This window comes from Grammomys surdaster, unplaced genomic scaffold (genome assembly GCF_004785775.1).
Source record: "Grammomys surdaster isolate TR1022 unplaced genomic scaffold, NIH_TR_1.0 181, whole genome shotgun sequence".
Classification (NCBI taxonomy): domain Eukaryota; kingdom Metazoa; phylum Chordata; class Mammalia; order Rodentia; family Muridae; genus Grammomys; species Grammomys surdaster.
In genome coordinates this window covers 4,768,470-4,786,328 of record NW_021604626.1, presented here as the reverse complement: position 1 = coordinate 4,786,328, position 17,859 = coordinate 4,768,470, and the positions used below count along the sequence as shown (strand labels likewise).

Sequence of the window (17,859 nt, the reverse complement as noted above, 5' to 3'; positions counted from 1 at the left end):
GGGCTAACAAGCATCCTGGCCCTGGCTGGGGACATATGGCTGCCTGGAGACCTCCTGGAGGCCAAACCCTGAGCATTCGCCCCCAAGAAGCATTAGCATCTGCGATGGTTTGTGGTAGTTTGGATTAGAATGGCTTCCATAGGCTCATATATTTGAATGTTTGGTCCAGCTGGTAGAACTGGACCAGCTGGTAGAACTTCTTGGGAAGGATTATGGGGGTGTGGCCTTGTTGGAGGAGGCATGCCACTTGGGGCGAGTTTTGAGGTTTCAAAAGTCCATGTCATTTCCAGTTACTTTTCGGCGTCATGCCTGTGGATCAGACGTAAGCTCCCAGCTGCTGCTCCATGTTTGTCTGCTGCCACGTTCCCTGCTGTGCTCCGTGCCATGATGGTCATGAACTCTAACCCTCTGGAATGGTGAGCCCCAACTTAAAAGCTTCCTTTGTAAGTCGCCTCAGTCATGGTGTTTGTCATAGCAATAGAAAAGTAACTAAAATGTGGTTAATACTGATTGTCATGCTGACAAAAGACAAGGCATCTGCGAATGCCTGTGAGGGATTTTTTTTTTTTTATCAGAGACGACCCAACCTAAATGTAGACAGTACCATCCGACGGGCTAAGGTCCTGAACTAAATAAAAAGGAGAAAGGGGAAGAAGACAGACAGACCTGCCCACCGCCATGCCACACTCATGAGCTACCATGTCCACCAGCAGCCAGGCCACACAGCATAGACAGACAAGGTCACCCGGAGGCCTGCCAGCCACATAGCCCGCCGGCAGGGGGAGCCACTACAATGTATGAGTGTGTGGAGGACAGACAGGAGAGAAAGAGCATTTTGAGCATTATGAAGACGGATGGAACTGGAGACCGGAGGATGGAGAGAAGCAGCCTGCTGTGAGGAGCCAGTCCTGCTACCTGGTGCAACGGTGAGGTCCAAGACTGAGCTGTCGCTGCTCTTCTTCCAGAAGAAGAGCTGCTCCCAGCTGGGCAAGGGTCAGTATAAAAGGCAACTGACAGGAGACTGGTTTCCTTTTAAGCAGAACTCTCAGCCCTTGGAAGGTCTGTCAGTGTTTAAAGTCAAGCGACAGTAGAGTGGCCTGAAAAATCAAGAGGCGTTGCTGGTCGTCATCTGATGGGAAGACAGTTGATGCCTGGGGATGAATGGAGCGCTTTGGGCCCCAAGCCGCCTCTCTGTATACAGATTGCCTTGTCTAGAGATGATAGCGACCTTCTACATAGATGTGGCAACCATGTCGAGTACCAAAAGGTGCTCCCTGTTGTGACCCAGACCTCAGTCAAGAGTCTGGCTGGCCACTGAAGCTTTTTGGAGTTAGCGTCTTTCCAGCGGTAACTCTAGGGACCCGTATGTAGATATAGACAGGTGCTAGGGTTGATAGGGTGGCCCCAGCTGCCTGAAGGTAGAGCTTTTAGATTCCAGTGGTGGGCTCTGCCAGGCTAATGGACTGTTGCTGCCCGAGCAGCTCTGACTGCTAAGGCCATGTCCTTACCAAGTGTGAGCTGGAGCCAGCCTGGTGGCCAGAGGACACAGAGCGAGTCACGCTGAGTCCACGCTCTGCAGTCTCCCGCTCTGGAGAGCATCTCAACTGTGTGACAAATTCAGGAATTCCCCAGCTGGCCTCCTCCCACTCCTGCTGCTACAGGGATTCAGGTCTGAGACCTCTGTGGTGGTCGGGGCCTAGGCAACTGCCTATATCTCCTTGTGGGACTGCGTAAGGGTATCCTGGTTCATGGTTGGGCATGTGCCTAGAACTCCGAGACTCTACGTTAGAACAGGCAGGAGTTTGGTGCACCCCCAGAACCCAGGGTCCTGAAAAGCAGTCTAGTCTTCATAGAACTTCAGTCACGTAGGCCATTACAGCCCCTCCCAAAGTGCACAGGTACAGGGTATGACTATAGGCCTCAGGCCCTAGGGATTTACATACTAATGAAGGCCAGAGGGCGGAGCAAATTAAGCATGCCTCCCCCAGATCCTCCCTCTGTCTCCCTCCCTATATAACTTGGGACTGCCCTGAGTTTTACGGGGGTACAACCAGATCCATCCACCATCTGCCATGACAATAAACCCTTTTGGAACCAAGGACTTCCTCATGTCATTGGGGCCTGCCGTCACCAAAGCCTCCAGGCCGCTGGAACATTAGACGTTCCTCCTGCATGTAGGACCCACCTCAGTGTGGAAACCCACCGGGACTCCACCACAGCTGGCCCCACATCTCCTGAGGCAGGCCAGGCTGCTTTCACACTGACTCCATGTGGTGAATGACCAAATGCTACACACTCTCTCCTTTGCAGTTCTCATGACAGTGGCCATTTCTCTGTAGTGAGTTCTGCTCCAGGCAGTGGGTCAGGGGTTCCGGCTTCTGTTAGTCTGTTTATTTTCATCAAGATGGAGATACTTTCCTTATCTGGCCAGAGGAAGAAGATAAAGCAAATGGGGAGACACTGAAACATCCAGAGCCGTTCACCTGCACTCTGAACCGTGGTGCTTGTGGCCAGCTTTTCCTTCTCCTTTCCTCCCCTATTCCCCATCCCTCTTCCTCATAAGAAAGGGTCTTGCTATTTAGCTCAGGCTAGCCTAGACCTCCCAATCCTCCTCTTTCATTTTCTTTCAATCTCTCTTTCTGTCTCTTTCTCTTTCGCCTCAGGTTTAGTTAGAGGCTGTGAACCATGAAGTGGCCTGGCTGTATCGTTTTCTGATACGGTGTGAGGTGACTCAAGGCCCTCTTTCTGTGGCATGTGAAACCACGGACATCACCTGGTCATGCTGGATCCATGTAAGGCGACCTTAGGAGTTGCACAAAACTTCTCTGTGGAGAGAGTGGACCCTACCACAAGACAGAAGAACTGGTATGGTTGAATGAGCCCAAACCCTGTGAATCTCAGAACTTTTCAGTTTTCACGGTATACATGGGGCCAGCTCCCTGCCTAACTCTATCTGCTCTGGAACTAATAACCATAACACCTCACTGAGAGGACCATGACAATCAGTCATGTACAGTCTAGCAAAAAAATCTTAGAGTTCTCCATGCTACTGAGGTATCTGGGTAGGCCCAGAGCGTTCAGTCAGTGAGCTTCCCTCCCTGGATATTCCCTCCCACAAAAGGTTTATGTAATCCCGGGTTCACCCTGAGTAAGGTGTACTTATTCACATTTGCCATCAAATAAAGCAGTTTAGACAAGCAAAGACCTTCTCTTCATCAAGGATCTCCACAGGGGAGACCTGACACAAAAAGCCCTGCCTAAACCTTCTGGGGAAGGTCTTCTCTCTCCCAGCTCCTCCATACTCTCCAGAGTCATTTGGAACCAAACCACGTTCTACCCCCATCCTGGGCTTTGCCTTCCCTTTCCTGCCTGGCATGCAGACACCCTGAGGGGAAGTATGGACCCCGGATCCCTGTTCCTGACTCCCAGTGGTACCCTGGTGGCTCTGGGTACACAGGAGATAGGGAACAGAGAACTGCAGCAATCCTCCCAGGTTCTGGGACTGAGGACCTGCATTACCGACTGTGTCCTGCCTCCCCTGAGCAGTGGAGGTGCTCTGGGCACCCCAGCGGGGAAGGGGGCAGGACACAGCCCGGGATTCCTCCAGCAGCCTTCGCACCCCTCTGAGAATCTCCTTGTGGCATAGGGGCTATGGAGATGCTTCAGGAAAGGCCACGTAGGAGATGGTGGCTTACCTTAGGAACTCATCACGGTCACCACCTACCCACTCCCAAGTCCTTCCTGCCACCAGATCTGAGGGCTCCATAGTGTCCATGGTCTGCGCATGCGCAAGGGTTGTGTTATGCCTGACGCAGGGGCTCTCACCTCACCCGTCACTCATCAACAGTGGCTTCATCTTTCTCAGCGTTCCACTTCATCATATCAAGTCTGTGTCCTGGAAGGTCAAACGCCATGAGACGTGGAACCTTAAATAACACCGATTTAAAGGTCACTTGGGTCCCAGACCCTACTAACCTAATCAGGGACCCAGGCTCCATTCATATTTTTCCGTAGCACTGGGACTTGAACTCAGAACCTTGTGCTTGAGGCACACGCTATCACTGAGCTACGTCTCATCCTTTCATTTTTTTATTTTATTATTATTACTTTTTTAACCAGAAACTCAGGCTCCAGAGTCCTGGTGAGAAATCCAGGCTTTGATGTCTCGATTTGTCCCTCCTGCCTGCCCTTCTTGTTGGATAGCCTCTGAACCTAGACAACCCTAAGTTGAGAGATTGCACACTGTCTAGAATTCAGTTAGTGTCTACCCCTAGCTGCAGACAGGCTGGAAAATGAGGTTTGTTTTGTGCTGAGCCAGATCAGGGATTCTGATACCGAAGAAGATAAAGCTGTGGGGCTTCCAGGCTGTAAGGCCAGCGCCCCCTCTGTCTTCAGGCCAGGCCTCGTGCTTAGCAGAAGGACCCTGTCTCCTGAGCTTTGGGAGCTGACTGTGACAGCTACAGCCTGCCTTGGGGTCAGGCAGGCCTGCTTGTTGCTTAAAGAGGCTGCTCCCAGAATAACAATGCTTTCCTACAGACAAACAGGAGCCACGCAGAGCGAGGCTGTGGGAGCGTTTCCACAGTCACATTCTGAGCACGATGTCTACTTTGAAGGGCGAATGAAGCCCAGCTGTTTTCACTGAGAACAGGCCCCTGGCTGGAGCCATGCCCACTCTCCATCACTTCCTTTCTGGTCTCTCTGTTGGTTCCCAGGCATCTCCACTAGGCTCGTAGGCTTGCTGAGGCCCGTCTGGACTCAGCTTTCCAGTTCTGGGCCCTGTTGTGCTAGTGAACACTCGAGCTGAGACAGAAGATGTGACTCAGACAGAGGCCAACGGGAGGTCTGTCTCTCCTCAGGTAAACTGTGTGTGGCTCTAAAATCAACAGGCCCATGAGACAGAGATCCAGTGTAAAGGAAGCTCTTGGGACAGTCTGTGCAGTTGATAGGCAGTACAGTCTGTGTGGGGTCAGTCTTTCCCGGGAATCGCAGAGGCTGACATTACCTGATAGGGTGAGGGCAGGGCTCAATGTCACCATTGATTTGATTTTTCTTTGTTACAGGAGGAGTTGATACCCTAATTCCCCTGGTGTTTTTTGTTTTTTTTAAGACTTATTTTACTTTATGTGTATGGTATGAGTGTTTTGCCTGTATATATATATATATGGATATCTGTATGTCTGTGTGCCACGTGTGTTTCTCATGCCTGCTGAGGTCAGAACTGGGTGTCAGATCCCCTAAGACTAGAGTTATTGATGGTTGTGTTAGTAACATGAATTAATGATATTCTCAGTGTACAATGGTACCCTTTGTGTGTCAAACAGCAGCTGCACGTTTTGTCAGACGTACACATAAGTCCCTGTCTTAATCACTGATCTACTCCTGTGAAGAGACACCATGACCACTGAGACTCTTCTAAATGCAAAGATTTCACTGGGCTGGCTCACAGTTCAGAGGTTTAGTCCAATATTGTCATGTGGGAAGCATGGCGGTGTGCAGGCAGATGTGGCGCTGGAGGAGGAGCTGAGAGCTCTTCATCTTGATCTGCAGGCATCCAGTCTTCCTGTGACCGTGAGCCACTAGGCCTAATTTTGAGCTTCTGAGACTTCAAACCCCATCCCGCAGTAATGTACTTCTTCCAAAAAGGCCACACCTATTCCAACAAAACCACACCCACTCCAACAAGGCCACACCCTCTAATAGTGCCACTCCCTATGGGCAAAGCATTCAAACATGTGAGTCAATGGAGACATTCCTGTTCAATCCAGCACAGAATCACATTTATTTTATTTCTTAAAATTGGGGTTAGCTGGACAGTGGTGGCGCACACCTTTAATCCCAGCACTCGAGAGGCAGAGGCAGGCGGATTACTGAGTTCGAGGCCAGCCTGGTCTACAGAGTGAGTTCCAGGACAGCCAGGGCTATACAGAGAAACCCTGTCTCGAAAAACCAAAAAAAAAAAAAAGAGTAGGGAGATGACTCAGTCAATAAAATGCTTATCTTATAACCATGAGGACCTGAGTTCAATTCCCAGAAAACGCGTGAAAAGACCAAGAGTGGTGCCGTACATGTGAAGTGTCAGTGCTGGGTAGGTGGAGACAGGCAGACCACATAGCCCAGGCTAGCCAGGCTAGACTACTTGGTGAACTCCAGGTCAATGAGAAACCCTGTCTTGTAAACCCAGACGGGCAGTTCCCGAGGAAGGTACCTGAGGTTGACCTCTGACCTCCACACGCATGCGCACTCACATCCACAGCCCCGTACAGAGACACATGATTAAAAATAAACCTTTATCGTGGCTCAAGTGTTTGTTCTGCAGAATTCTGGGGTTGGAAACTTGATGCACAGAGCCCCATATTAATGGTATCTGTATTCGGTGAGGGACACAGTCAAGAAACCACGAGAATGCCAGCTCCATGATTAGGAAAAAGGCTTTTATTGTGAATAAGAGAGAAAGAAAATCCAGATGCATCTGAAACTATCCAGAGCAGAGGAGAGAGAGAGAGAGAAAAAAAAAAAGACTGGACACGGTTAGGACTGAGGCAGGGGAACAGCAGGAATAGGAAGAGGAGAGACCAGCCCAGGTCAGTGGAGTGGGGGTGGGGCGGGACTTGGCAGAGAGCATGAATCTTAGGTGAGAAGCCAGGAGGCTCCCGTGGGAGCTTTGAAATGTACTTGTGAAAAAGGGCTGAAGGAGCCTGGAGGTCGGCACCGCTTTGTCATACAACCACAGGTACATGGCAGTCGGGGGGGCCCCCCGGATTCCTCCTCCTGCCAGAGGCAAGGCAACCAGGAAACCCGTTTCACAAGCTTCTAAGGAATGCTGGCTTTTATCTAGCCACCAGAAACCCTTTTATAGTCCAGCGGGAGCTAATTTCTGGACATGATGCACTTCCTGACACCTAACAGTATCAAGAGACAGAACACGTGGGAGATGATTAGGGTTAATGATGTCTTAAAGATGACCCGTGATGTCAGCAGCCTTGTAAGAAGAGGAGGAGCCCGGAGGCCGGAGCCCCGGAGGCCGGAGCCTCGGAGACTGGAGCCCGGAGCCCGGTGACTGGAACCCGGAGACTGGAACCCGGAGTCCGGAGCCCGGAGCCCGGAGCTGCGGGCGCTTGCAGGGGAGTAGTTCCCAGACTCCCCTAAAAAGGGAGAGGGGCCACTGCTCACTCTCCCTCTTGTGGGAAGTGAGTCTCACAGATGTTCCACTTCAGGAGCTCAGGACACAGTTGTGGGGGTCCCAGTGGAACCCCGATTCTCACGCTTTCCCCTTCTCCCTCCCGTTGCTCAGTTTACTATTTATTCTTGGGTATTTTCTTTTACGAATATTTTAAATGGCTCGGGGGTAATTTCTGCTCTCTTAAGTGAGACAGACTTTCCACTCATTAGGAAAAGGAGACTGGGGTCCCTGTGGCGGCACCCCATCTCATCATCCCCCTCCACTGCACAGACTTAGCCTACCTGCTGCCCCTGACTCTCGCTCCCCCTCCTCCCCGGCTCAGAGGCAGAGAACCCCGTACGCAGCCTCGACCTGGGCCACACGGACACATTTTCCCAACATCCTGTGTCCTTCGCGGTGTGGACCCTCGCTGAGATAACTAAGCAAGCATCCTCGCCTCCCCTCCACGTCCATCTCCCTTTAAGGCATTTCAATTCTCCAAACCTTTCTTGGACCTCAGAAAAGAAGGGGTCTGTGACTAGCAGGCACGCGGCCACCCATGGTCAAGTGCACCCATAAGGCTGTTTGCCCCCAGACCTCTTCTATCTCCTTCCCTTCTAGGTTTATTCTTTGTTTCATCTTTTCAGCTTTCTGATTCTCCTCTTCCTCTTTAATCACAGGTTTAATTTCCTGAGTCATCTTATTTGCATAATTTGAAATCAAATCTTCATACATTAACATTCTACATTTCAATCCAAGCGCAGGACAGAATACACAAGGAACCGGACAGCCCCTGCTGAGCCGTTCCCCGCCTTTCTCATTAATGACCAAGGCTTCTGGGGTGAAGACAGAGGCTCTCTTGCTGTGCCAATGGGAAGAGAAGGGTGAGCCACCCTGACAACAGTGTGAAGAACACTGGCTGGGAACGAGACACCTCAGAGCTGGGATACTAAAGGCTTTTCGGGAACACATGTAATGCCATGTCGGTGTAACGTGGGAGCTTAGGCACCGGGTATTTAAAGTGAGAATGTGACCCGTCCATGGTAAGGTTGACGGGAAGGATTTTATTGTAGGTGTGAGGGAGAGTGCAGCCAGAGGCATGTTGAAAAGTAGACTGAACATGGCTGACAGGCTGAACCAGGCCTTGAGAGGAGACTCGGTGACAGTGGGGGGAGGAGCAAGCGAGGAAGAAAATAAGAGTACAGGTAAAAGAGACCGAGAGGGAGGGAGGCAGAACGGGTGCACGGTCAAAATGGCGGGGCTGTGTAGGAATGAGAAGCTGAGGAAGGGAAGCCCGTGAGCTGGGAAGTTTAGGGTAGGAGGAGAGCTGAGAAGAGCCACAGGTACTGAGGGAGGCTGGAGGCCAGCGTATCCTTTGGTATGCAAATAGGCACTACAGTTAACCGTTTGTCTGGAGTTCCTTTTGGACCAGACAATGTCCAGCCTGGATTAGCCTTCACAGGTACCAGGCGACCTCTGTAGTGTTTCTCAGGGCAAGACAGTGCTGCTGTGATAAAATACATTACAGAAGCAATTGAAGAAAGGAAGGATCCATCCTGGCTCACAGTTCAAGGGTACATCCGGTCTACCGTTCACAGCTGCAGGAGCTGAGGTGGCGGATCACGCTGCATCCACAGCCGACAAGCAGAGATCCACAGATGTTTGCGCTCCGTGCATGGTCTGCTTTTGATATAGTGCAGGATTCTAGCCCAAACATGGCGCCACCTACAAGGATAGGTAGTCAGTTAACAGAAGACAATCCTCCACAGGTGTGCCCAGAGGCCTGTCTCCCAGGTTGAGTCTAGATCTCAAGTTGACAATTGAAATTAATCATCCTGTGTGAGGTGACACAGTCCTGAGGTTAGCAGATGAACCATGGAAAAAGAATTGCCTCTACTGTGTCCAGAAAATTCTGGGCCTGCTGAAGAGGCCTCCTTGATGCAGGACCTCCCAGAGCCTTACAGAAATCCTCCCTGAGGCAGGAGTTCCCAGAGCCTTACAGGAAGTCAGTTCTCCCTGAGACAGGACTTCCCAGAGCCTTACAGGAAGTCAGTCCTCCCTGGGGCAGGACTTCCCAGAACCTTCCAGGAAGTCAGTCCTCCCCGAGGCTGGACTTCCCAGAGCCGTACAGGAAGCCCTCCCGTTTACCTCCACAGGAGTTACACAGCTTCTCCATGAGTCCTCCTTCCCCATCCTACCATCCTGAGTCTTCGGAATGATCTGTGAAGCAGCAGTTTGGAGGCGTTGTTATGTACCATCAGGTACTCTGGATCAATGGCTCCTCACGGTTGGTACAAGAGGGGCTAAGAATGTGGCTCAGTTCGTAGACAGCCTGCCCAACATTCATGAAGCCGTGGGCTCAGTCCTCAGTGTGGCATAAACTAGACGTGATGGTGCATGCCAAAATCCCAGTACTATCCCAGGACTCAGGATGTGAACAAACTAAATGCAACTAGTGGCCAATCAGGGCATGACAGGAGCAGGTAATCCCAGTACACAGAAGGCTGACACAGAGGGCTAGCCAGGGCTACATAGCAAGATTGTATCTTATAAAAGAAAAAACACGGGGCTGAAAAGGTGGCTTGGTGGTGAAGAGCACTGACTGTTCTTCCAGAGGTCCTGAGTTCAATTCCCAGCAACCACATGGTGGCTCACAATCAACTGTAATGGAATCCGATGCCCTCTTCTGGTATGTCTGAAGAGAGTGACACTGTACTCATATACATAAAATAAATAAATAAATCTTAAAAAAAAAAGGAGAAAGAAAAACCATTAATAAGATAAAAAAAAACACCGTGGCATACCTTAGAACAAGATGCATTATCGACATAAGTAAGGGGTTAAGCTGGACTTCACCTGCAGTGGGTGATAGGCATATAGGTAGGGAAGGTCACTTGGGGTCATGCCTACCTGGCTTCACTTTCACACACCGCACCGTGTAAAGGAAGGGCCCTGGCAGGGGTGGGGGGATAGGAAGAAGCAGTGGTTACTGGCTTGCTGACATAGGGTAGAGCCACTGGTAGGACTAGGACTGTCACAGCAGGTCCCAAACCCTCAGGTCTCCCATGTCACCCAAGACCCACCTCCTCAAACTCTTGTATAAAATAAAATAAAGATTAAAAAAATAAAAGAGGCCCTGGATCAACAGAGGCTGGCTGAGGTCATGAGAGGATATGAGTGGACACCCAGGTTCCAGGACAGCGTCACAGTCATGTCCTTGTCCTCAGTGACAGGAGGCTCTGGTATGGCTCCACCTCCAGGCTTTTCTTGAAGAAAGGAGGCAGCTGCTGTGGCAGAGCACATGTAGTCACAGGACAAGTGTAGCCGTTTTACTTGTAGATTTAAAACTACTTCTTTCTATATGAAACCACAGATAGAGATGATCCCGAATGCAAAGCTCACGAATTCTCAGGGTTAAAGACAAAACTTCAAGAAAGTCTGTCTCAGAGGTGGGCTGAAGCGTGGGCAGGTGTTGGAGGAGGGGTGGAGGAAGAGCTGGCTTAGGACTCCTGCCTCGCTGTTCTGTTCTATAGGGCCTCCATCAGCACCTCAGCACCCAGGCCCAGTGTTGCCACGGTAACGCTCCTGCGCTGGGTTTGTTCAGGGCCCCTTCCTCCACTGTGGGATGGGCTCTTTCAGCCTCTTCTGATGTGTTCCAGCTTCAGTGCTTTCCTGGCGTGATCCTGGCTTCAACATCGCAGCTTGTGCCTGTCTTTTATCACCTGTACTGATGGGCTGACAAAACCCCTTATCCCTCCTGAGCAAACCAAACCTAAAGCAAATCCCAAAGTTGACTGGGGTCACCCCCATCACAGCCTGCAATAGGATTGGTGTGGGCAGATCTGGTGACCAGACACCAGGGAGTATGGAGGGACGGCATGCAGGTTGCCACCACCCTAAAGATGCTTGCCAGGCAGAAAGAAGAAGTCAACTCGTATACCAAGGCATGGCTGTTGCATGGTGTGGTCATTGCAGGATTAAATGTGCTGCAGTTGATGGAAGATTCAGACGAACACTGAGCTTCCTCAAACAGGAGTGCTAACTGAGAATGTTCCCTAGAACTGGGCTAGGGCCTCAGGCCCCATCTGGCTTCCAGGGACCTCCCACTTTCAGCCCCACCCTGTGTGGAGGGATTCCGTACTCAAAGTTTTTTTGTGACCCAGATCAGCAGCTGGACTTCCAGCCATCCTATCTGTGTTCTCAAGAGAAGGCATGCATGGGAAAGACAGAATAGCTATCTTCCTCAGTTTGCTCTTCTTTTACGACGCCCCCAAAGTTCCTCTGTGGTGCTCTTTTACTGTGGTCTCATTTCCTGGAATACCTGGTAGCAAAGTGTCCTAGTAACACCTTCATCTAGGTGCCTTACCAACCATGATGTCATATGGGGCGTGATGTCACATGGGGCGTGATGTCATATGGGGCATGATGTCATATAGGGAGTGATATCATATGGGGAGTGACATCATATGGGGTGTGACATCATATGGGGAGTGACATCATATGGGGTGTGATGTCATCTGAGGGATAGGCATTCAGTAGTAACCTTCACTGTGCTGCAGGTGTGGACAGGATTCGGGTAGGTGCTTTGGTCTGAATGTCTGTGACTGCTATAAAATTCACTTGTGAATTCTAACCCCAAGGTGATGGTGAGGCTTAGGAGGGTACTGAGGTAGTGAGGGTTTGACAAGGGATTAATGTCCTTGTAAAAAACTTCATAGAGGTGTTTCAGCCTTCTTCTCCATGAGGTCATAGCAAGAAACCAGGAAGTGGGTTGCCTGACACCAGACCCTCTTGGTCTCATGTAGACTCCTAGTCTATCTGAGCTTCTGTCAGCCAATGAGCACCAAGGCCAGGTGGTCCTCTTAGCAGCCACATGGACTAAGTCAGTGGGGGCTTTCTCAGCCCTGTTTCAGCCTGGCTGTGCTCTAGCGGATGCTCAGACACCCCGAAGCTGCTCACAGGGTGTCGTGGATGTGTCCCTGTAGAAACTCATTGCCACTGAGACAAGCCTGTGAAGCAGTCGCCCCATAAGAAATGCTGTGTGTGCAGCCGGTGCCTGGCTTTTAATATGGACTGTAGAAAGCAAATTCGGGTCCTCATGCTTGAACAGGAGGGGTACGTTACTGAGTGAGCCATCTCCCCAGCCCATGCCTGCCTTTCGTCTTCAGGTGAGGAAACAATGACTCATGTTGGAGCGAGGGTGGCTCTGAAAGGTACTGCCAGCCTCACTGCCCGCTTGCTTCTGATAACCACAATACTGTCTGTTACTCTGGGGTGGCATGCTTGTGGTCTTGGAAGCAGTCCCTGAGAAAAGCATACGGTAGCACCTGAACAATGAGTGGCCCTGCCTCCCCTTGTGCCCACATGCATCCTTTGAGGTGTCACTATGGTGCTATGAGAGGCATTCTCAGCCGGAGCCCAGATCCACCAGTGCCTGTGGCTGTAACCTTCTTCTAGGTTGGCATTTGTGGGTGTGATATGTAGCTGTGGACCCTTCTGGCACATTGACACAAGGTTTAATTTCCTGGATAAGCTGCCTGGTGGCTCCTGTGATCCCTCCCGGGTGGCCATAGCTGTCACACAGGACACCTAGACACTGACCAGGGGCCGCCTTGCATCTCTTTCTGCAGAGAGCTTCCAGGTGGCCCTGTGGCAGCCCAGGCTGGGGCTCATAAGTTTGAGGTCCCAAAGAACCAGACTGAGAGCACACTGTGAAACTGCAAGCCACAGCAGAAGGGAGAGAGGGTGTTAGTGTTAACTAGGACCTTTCCTCCGGGAGGGGTGGCTGTAGGCTTAGGCAGGACCTGTGCCACCCACCGGAAGATGGACCTGGGAATAAGGGTGAAAGAGGAAAGGGGTAACTTTGTAGCTGGGTCTCCATGGGGCAGTCACATGACAAGTCAGGAAGGTACCGGTTAGGTGTGTCCTCTGTGCCCAATACTTGGGACCAGATGTGCTTCAGATTTATTTTTGTATTATTATTATTTTGGAATGTTTTCGTGTCTGTAATGAAATATTTTGGGAATGGAACTCAAGTCTCAGCATGAGACTCATCCGTGTCTTATATACATTTCATCCCCCAGCCTCTGGCGGAGTTTTACACAATGTCTTATTTGATCGGCTATTGGCTGATCACCCGAGGTCAGAGATGGAATTTTGACACTTGTATTTTCTTTTTTTTTTTTCTCTTCTTCTTCTTCTTCTTCTTCTTCTTCTTCTTCTTCTTCTTCTTCTGTTTTTGTTTTTGTTTTTGTTTTTGTTTTTGTTTTTTTCGACACATGGTTTCTCTGTGTAGCCCTGGCTGTCCTGGAACTCACTCTGTAGACCAGGCTGGCCTCGAACTCAGAAATCCGCCTGCCTCTGCCTCCCAAGTGCTGGGATTAAAGGCATGCGCCACCACTGCCTGGCGACGCTTGTATTTTCGTGTTAGTATTGAAATGGTTTGGATTTTACAATAGGTTGGGTTTTAAATTTTGGGGTCGGGGTTGTTGAATCTGCAGCCATAGGGAGTGGGTCTGGAAGGAGGAGGGCGGGGAGACGTAGTGGGGGCGTGGAGGCAGCTATGGGGCTGCAGGAAGGGGAGGCAGTAGTTGGAGCAGATACTGCAGAGACAGGGAAGAAGAGGGGAGCCAGAGCGGTCCTAGTGGTTACAGGTTTGGGAATGGGGTGAAGTAGCTGAGGTGGGCTAAGGGTGCATCTGATTGGCTAGAAGGAATACACAGGAGGCGGGCCAAGGCCGGGACTTTATGAAAACCTGCCTTTAAGGGGAGCTATGAACCAGAACTGTTGTTTGTTGCTGTTTTGAGACGGGGCCTTATGCAGTCCCCGCTAACCTTGCGTTTGCTATGTAGCTCCTGATCCTTCTGGCTTCACCTCCCAAGCACTGGGGTGATGGACACCCGGCTGCAAACCCTCTTGCTGGCTGACTCAGTAAAAAAAAAGTGAGCTGTCTGACCTCAGTACCTCATGTTCTTATCTCTCTTAGCGAGAGAGGAAGCTATACAAGGTTTCTTCTTGTCATCCACACGGCCGTTTCTCTGGAGACTCAGGCATCCTCAATACCTCTGAACACAGAGGTCAGACCCAGTGTCCTTGAGAATGCCCAAAGGGAAGACAAACTTTGCCGAGCAGTGGTGGTGGCGCACGCCTTTAATCCCAGCTCTTGGGAGGCAGAGGCAGGCGGATTTCTGAGTTCGAGGCCAGCCTGGTCTACAGAGTGAGTTCCAGGACAGCCAGGGCTACACAGAGAAACCCTGTCTCGAAAAAAACCAAGAAAAAAAAAAGGGAAGACAAACTTCTGGCAGGTCATCCGGAAAGACCTACCGGGGGTCATTCCTGATGTTTTAGGACGTTTTAGGATGTTTTAGGATGTTTTAGGATGTTTTAGGAGAACCAGGGTCTCTCCTAGACATCATTTAAGTGGTTTCTATATTTCTATGTAGGGCAGAGCTCTGTGGATGATGAGACGGGAAATTGTGGAAATGCATGTCGTATGGTCATTAAAATGGAGGAGACATCCTGGAGGTAGGGATGGGCAAGGACATAAGATTGTCCCAATTTAAATTCCTGTCCTAAAGCATGCGTGTCGCTCCAACCTCTTGAGAGTAAATTACTTTTATAACGACGGATTAGCCCAGAGGTCTCATCAGAACGCGACGTCTCATCTATTTGTGTTTAATACCGAGAGGTGTGAGGCCCAGGAAATTGGGTTCTGACGCCTGTGAATGGTCTCTCTCATGCCCACGGAACAAACTGCAAGGCCGCCTCAATTTAAGAATGTTGGCAGTGCCACTGTGTTTGGAGGTCACCTTTTCAGAGACACTGGGGGAATGCCTTCCACCCTGGAAACCATCACCTTTCTTCCCGCTGAGTCTTGTCACCCTAAACTTCCGGTCCAAACTCCTGTCCTGGAAGTCCCTTCTCATCTGGTCTCTGACCCATGCAGGAGCCCCTCTGCCTGCTAGGGCCCATTTTGCCTCCAATCTGTCTTTTTTTGAGTATCTAAGATTTTTATTTTTTTAAATTTATAAACTTTATCATTAATAATAAAATATAAAAATCACACGCCCAAATGAACGGGACCCGAAGTCTGTTTTGTTCCTCTGATTTTCATTCTGCGCAGTTAAAGCAGGCATCTGGAACAGAAACTGTGGAGCTTCACAGTATAAATATCTTGTCCCCAGGCAGGACCAGAATGAATGTGCTTCGTGTCCATTGTGGTAAGCTGCCATCTCTCCCATCCTGTTTGTGACACGCCACTCTATTGCTTTTTACTCATAACCCCAGGGCCTCCTTCATGTGTTTGTTGCTCCCAGTAGCCACTTCCATTGGGTCTCTGGTCATTATTTTTTTACATTGGCCTTGTGAACTGGCCAGCAGTGGCTTTACTTGGTGTGACCCTTCTGTTTGCTGTGGTCTCATCTCTGATAGAACTTCCAACTCTGCTACAGTCCCATGGAGCTCCAAATGTCTGTCTGTCTGTCTGTCTGTCTGTGTGTCTCTCTTTCTCTCTCTCTGTATACTCCATGTATGTGTGTGCATAAGTGTGGTATGCGTGGTATGAGTATATGTGTAATTTGCACATGTGGTTTTTTTAAGATTTATTTATCTTTGTTCTATGTGTTGGGGTATTCTGCCTTTGTCTTTGTCTGCACACCCTGTACATTCAGTACCCATGAAGGCTAGAAGAGGGTATCAGATCCTCTGAAACTGGAGTTACAGACTATGTTGGCCACCACCTGGGTTTTGGGAATCGAATCTGGGTCCCCTGGGAGAACATACTTCGTTCTTAACTGCCGAGCCATCTTTCCAGACTCTTTATGCACTATCTGTGCACATGTATACACATGGCATATGTGGGGTTGTGTCAGATGTATAACAATCTACCTACTCTGCCTGTGGTCAAGAACTGAACAGGGCCCACAGGTCAGGCAGTGGCCAGGGGACTGCACGGTCCTTTCCTACTAATGGCCTGTTGACATCCCTTGGAAGATTCTTTGACACTATTAATGTGGTCTTTATTTTCACCAATTCTCCTTTGCATATAGTGAGTTACATAGGGACCCTGGTAAAGTGCAGAGCCTCCCAAAACACAGGTCTGTTTGCGTCAAACAGCTTCTGATCATGGTGGCAAGATGCCCGGGGAAACAACCCAGGGGAAATGATTTCCCTCATGGTTTCGGAGGGCTCTGCCCATGGTCACATGTATCCGTTGTTTCTGGGCCAAGATGAGGCAGTGCATCATGGCAGAGCAAGCTCTAACAGCAGCCAGGAAACAAGTCCTCCTCAGCAAAGACAACTCCCGGTGACTGCCCATCTCCATGTCTACCTCCTAATAATGAGATCAGATTATAATTGTTTTCTGTAGGCCCATGTTTACATATTTGTGCTGATGTGCATACATGTGTGTGCCCATATGTGTGGAGGCCAGAGGTCAACTCTGGTTGTCACTCCTCAGTTGCCATCTGTCATGGTTTCGAGCCAGTGTCACTCACTGGACAGCAAGCCCCAGGAATGTTCTCATCCCCAGTTCCCCAGTGATGGGATTGACTAAAAGTGTGATAGATAGGCTGGGCGGTGGTGGCACACGCCTTTAATCCCAGCACTTGGGAGGCAGAGGCAGGCGGATTTCTGAGTTCGAGGCCAGCCTGGTCTACAGAGTAAGTTCCAGGACAGCCAGAGATACACAGAGAAACCCTGTCTCGAAAAATCAAAAAAAAAAGTGTGATAGATAGATAGATAGATAGATGATAGATAGATAGATAGATAGATAGATAGATAGATAGATAGATAGATAGTTCAGTCATCCCAGGACTAACCAGCTCATGGTGGTTATCACACTGACTTGAAAAGAGAAATATCAAATGCAGGCGTGGAGCTGGGGCCAGCTGGTGAAGAGCGATTGCTTCTCTCCTTTCAAAGCTACTGGAGAAGAGCCTTCCCGTGCCTGTCACGTGCTGCGAACCCCACTACTTTTATATGGGTTTTGGGGATGGAACTCAGACCCTCTCCTCATTCTTACATGGTAAGCATTTTATTGCTTGAGTGCCCAGCTGAACCTGTCAAGGAGTTGGTTGATTGATTTTGTCAGAGCCCTTATGATTTGATTGCTCCCAAACAGTCCCACGTCAGGACGCTGCACCCGTGAGCCCTTTGTGGGGACGTTTCGTATCCGATCCATAGCTCCTCTCAGGAAAGCCAGCCACGCCTCTCATTTGTCACCGTAAATAACACTCTGCAAGAAGTTACTTTGCAGGAAGCTTTAGGTAGTAGCTCTGGAGTGAAGACTTGTGTCCTGGGGAGCCTCACAGTAGTGGGGTTCGCAGCACGTGACAGGCACGGGAAGGCTCTTCTCCAGGAGCTTTGAAAGGAGAGACGCAATCGCTCTTCACCAGCTGGCCCCAGCTCCACGCCTGCATTTGATATTTCTCTTTTCAAGTCAGTGTGATAACCACCATGAGCTGGTTAGTCCTGGGATGACTGATCTATCTATCATCTATCTATCTATCTATCTATCTATCATCTATCTGTCTATCTATCTATCTATCTATCTACCTATCATCTATCTATCTATCTATCATCTATCTGTCTGTCTGTCTATCTATCTATCATCTATCTGTCTGTCTATCTATCATCTATCTGTCTGTCTGTCTATCTATCTATCTATCTATCATCTATCTGTCTGTCTGTCTATCTATCTA

At 49.8% G+C, this 17,859-nt stretch overlaps 1 pseudogene; it reads left to right on the top strand.

Moving 5' to 3' along the window:
• The first annotated feature begins 305 nt into the window (after positions 1 to 305).
• LOC114621502 overlaps positions 306 to 17,859 on the top strand; it is a 61,522-nt pseudogene continuing 43,968 nt past the window's right edge.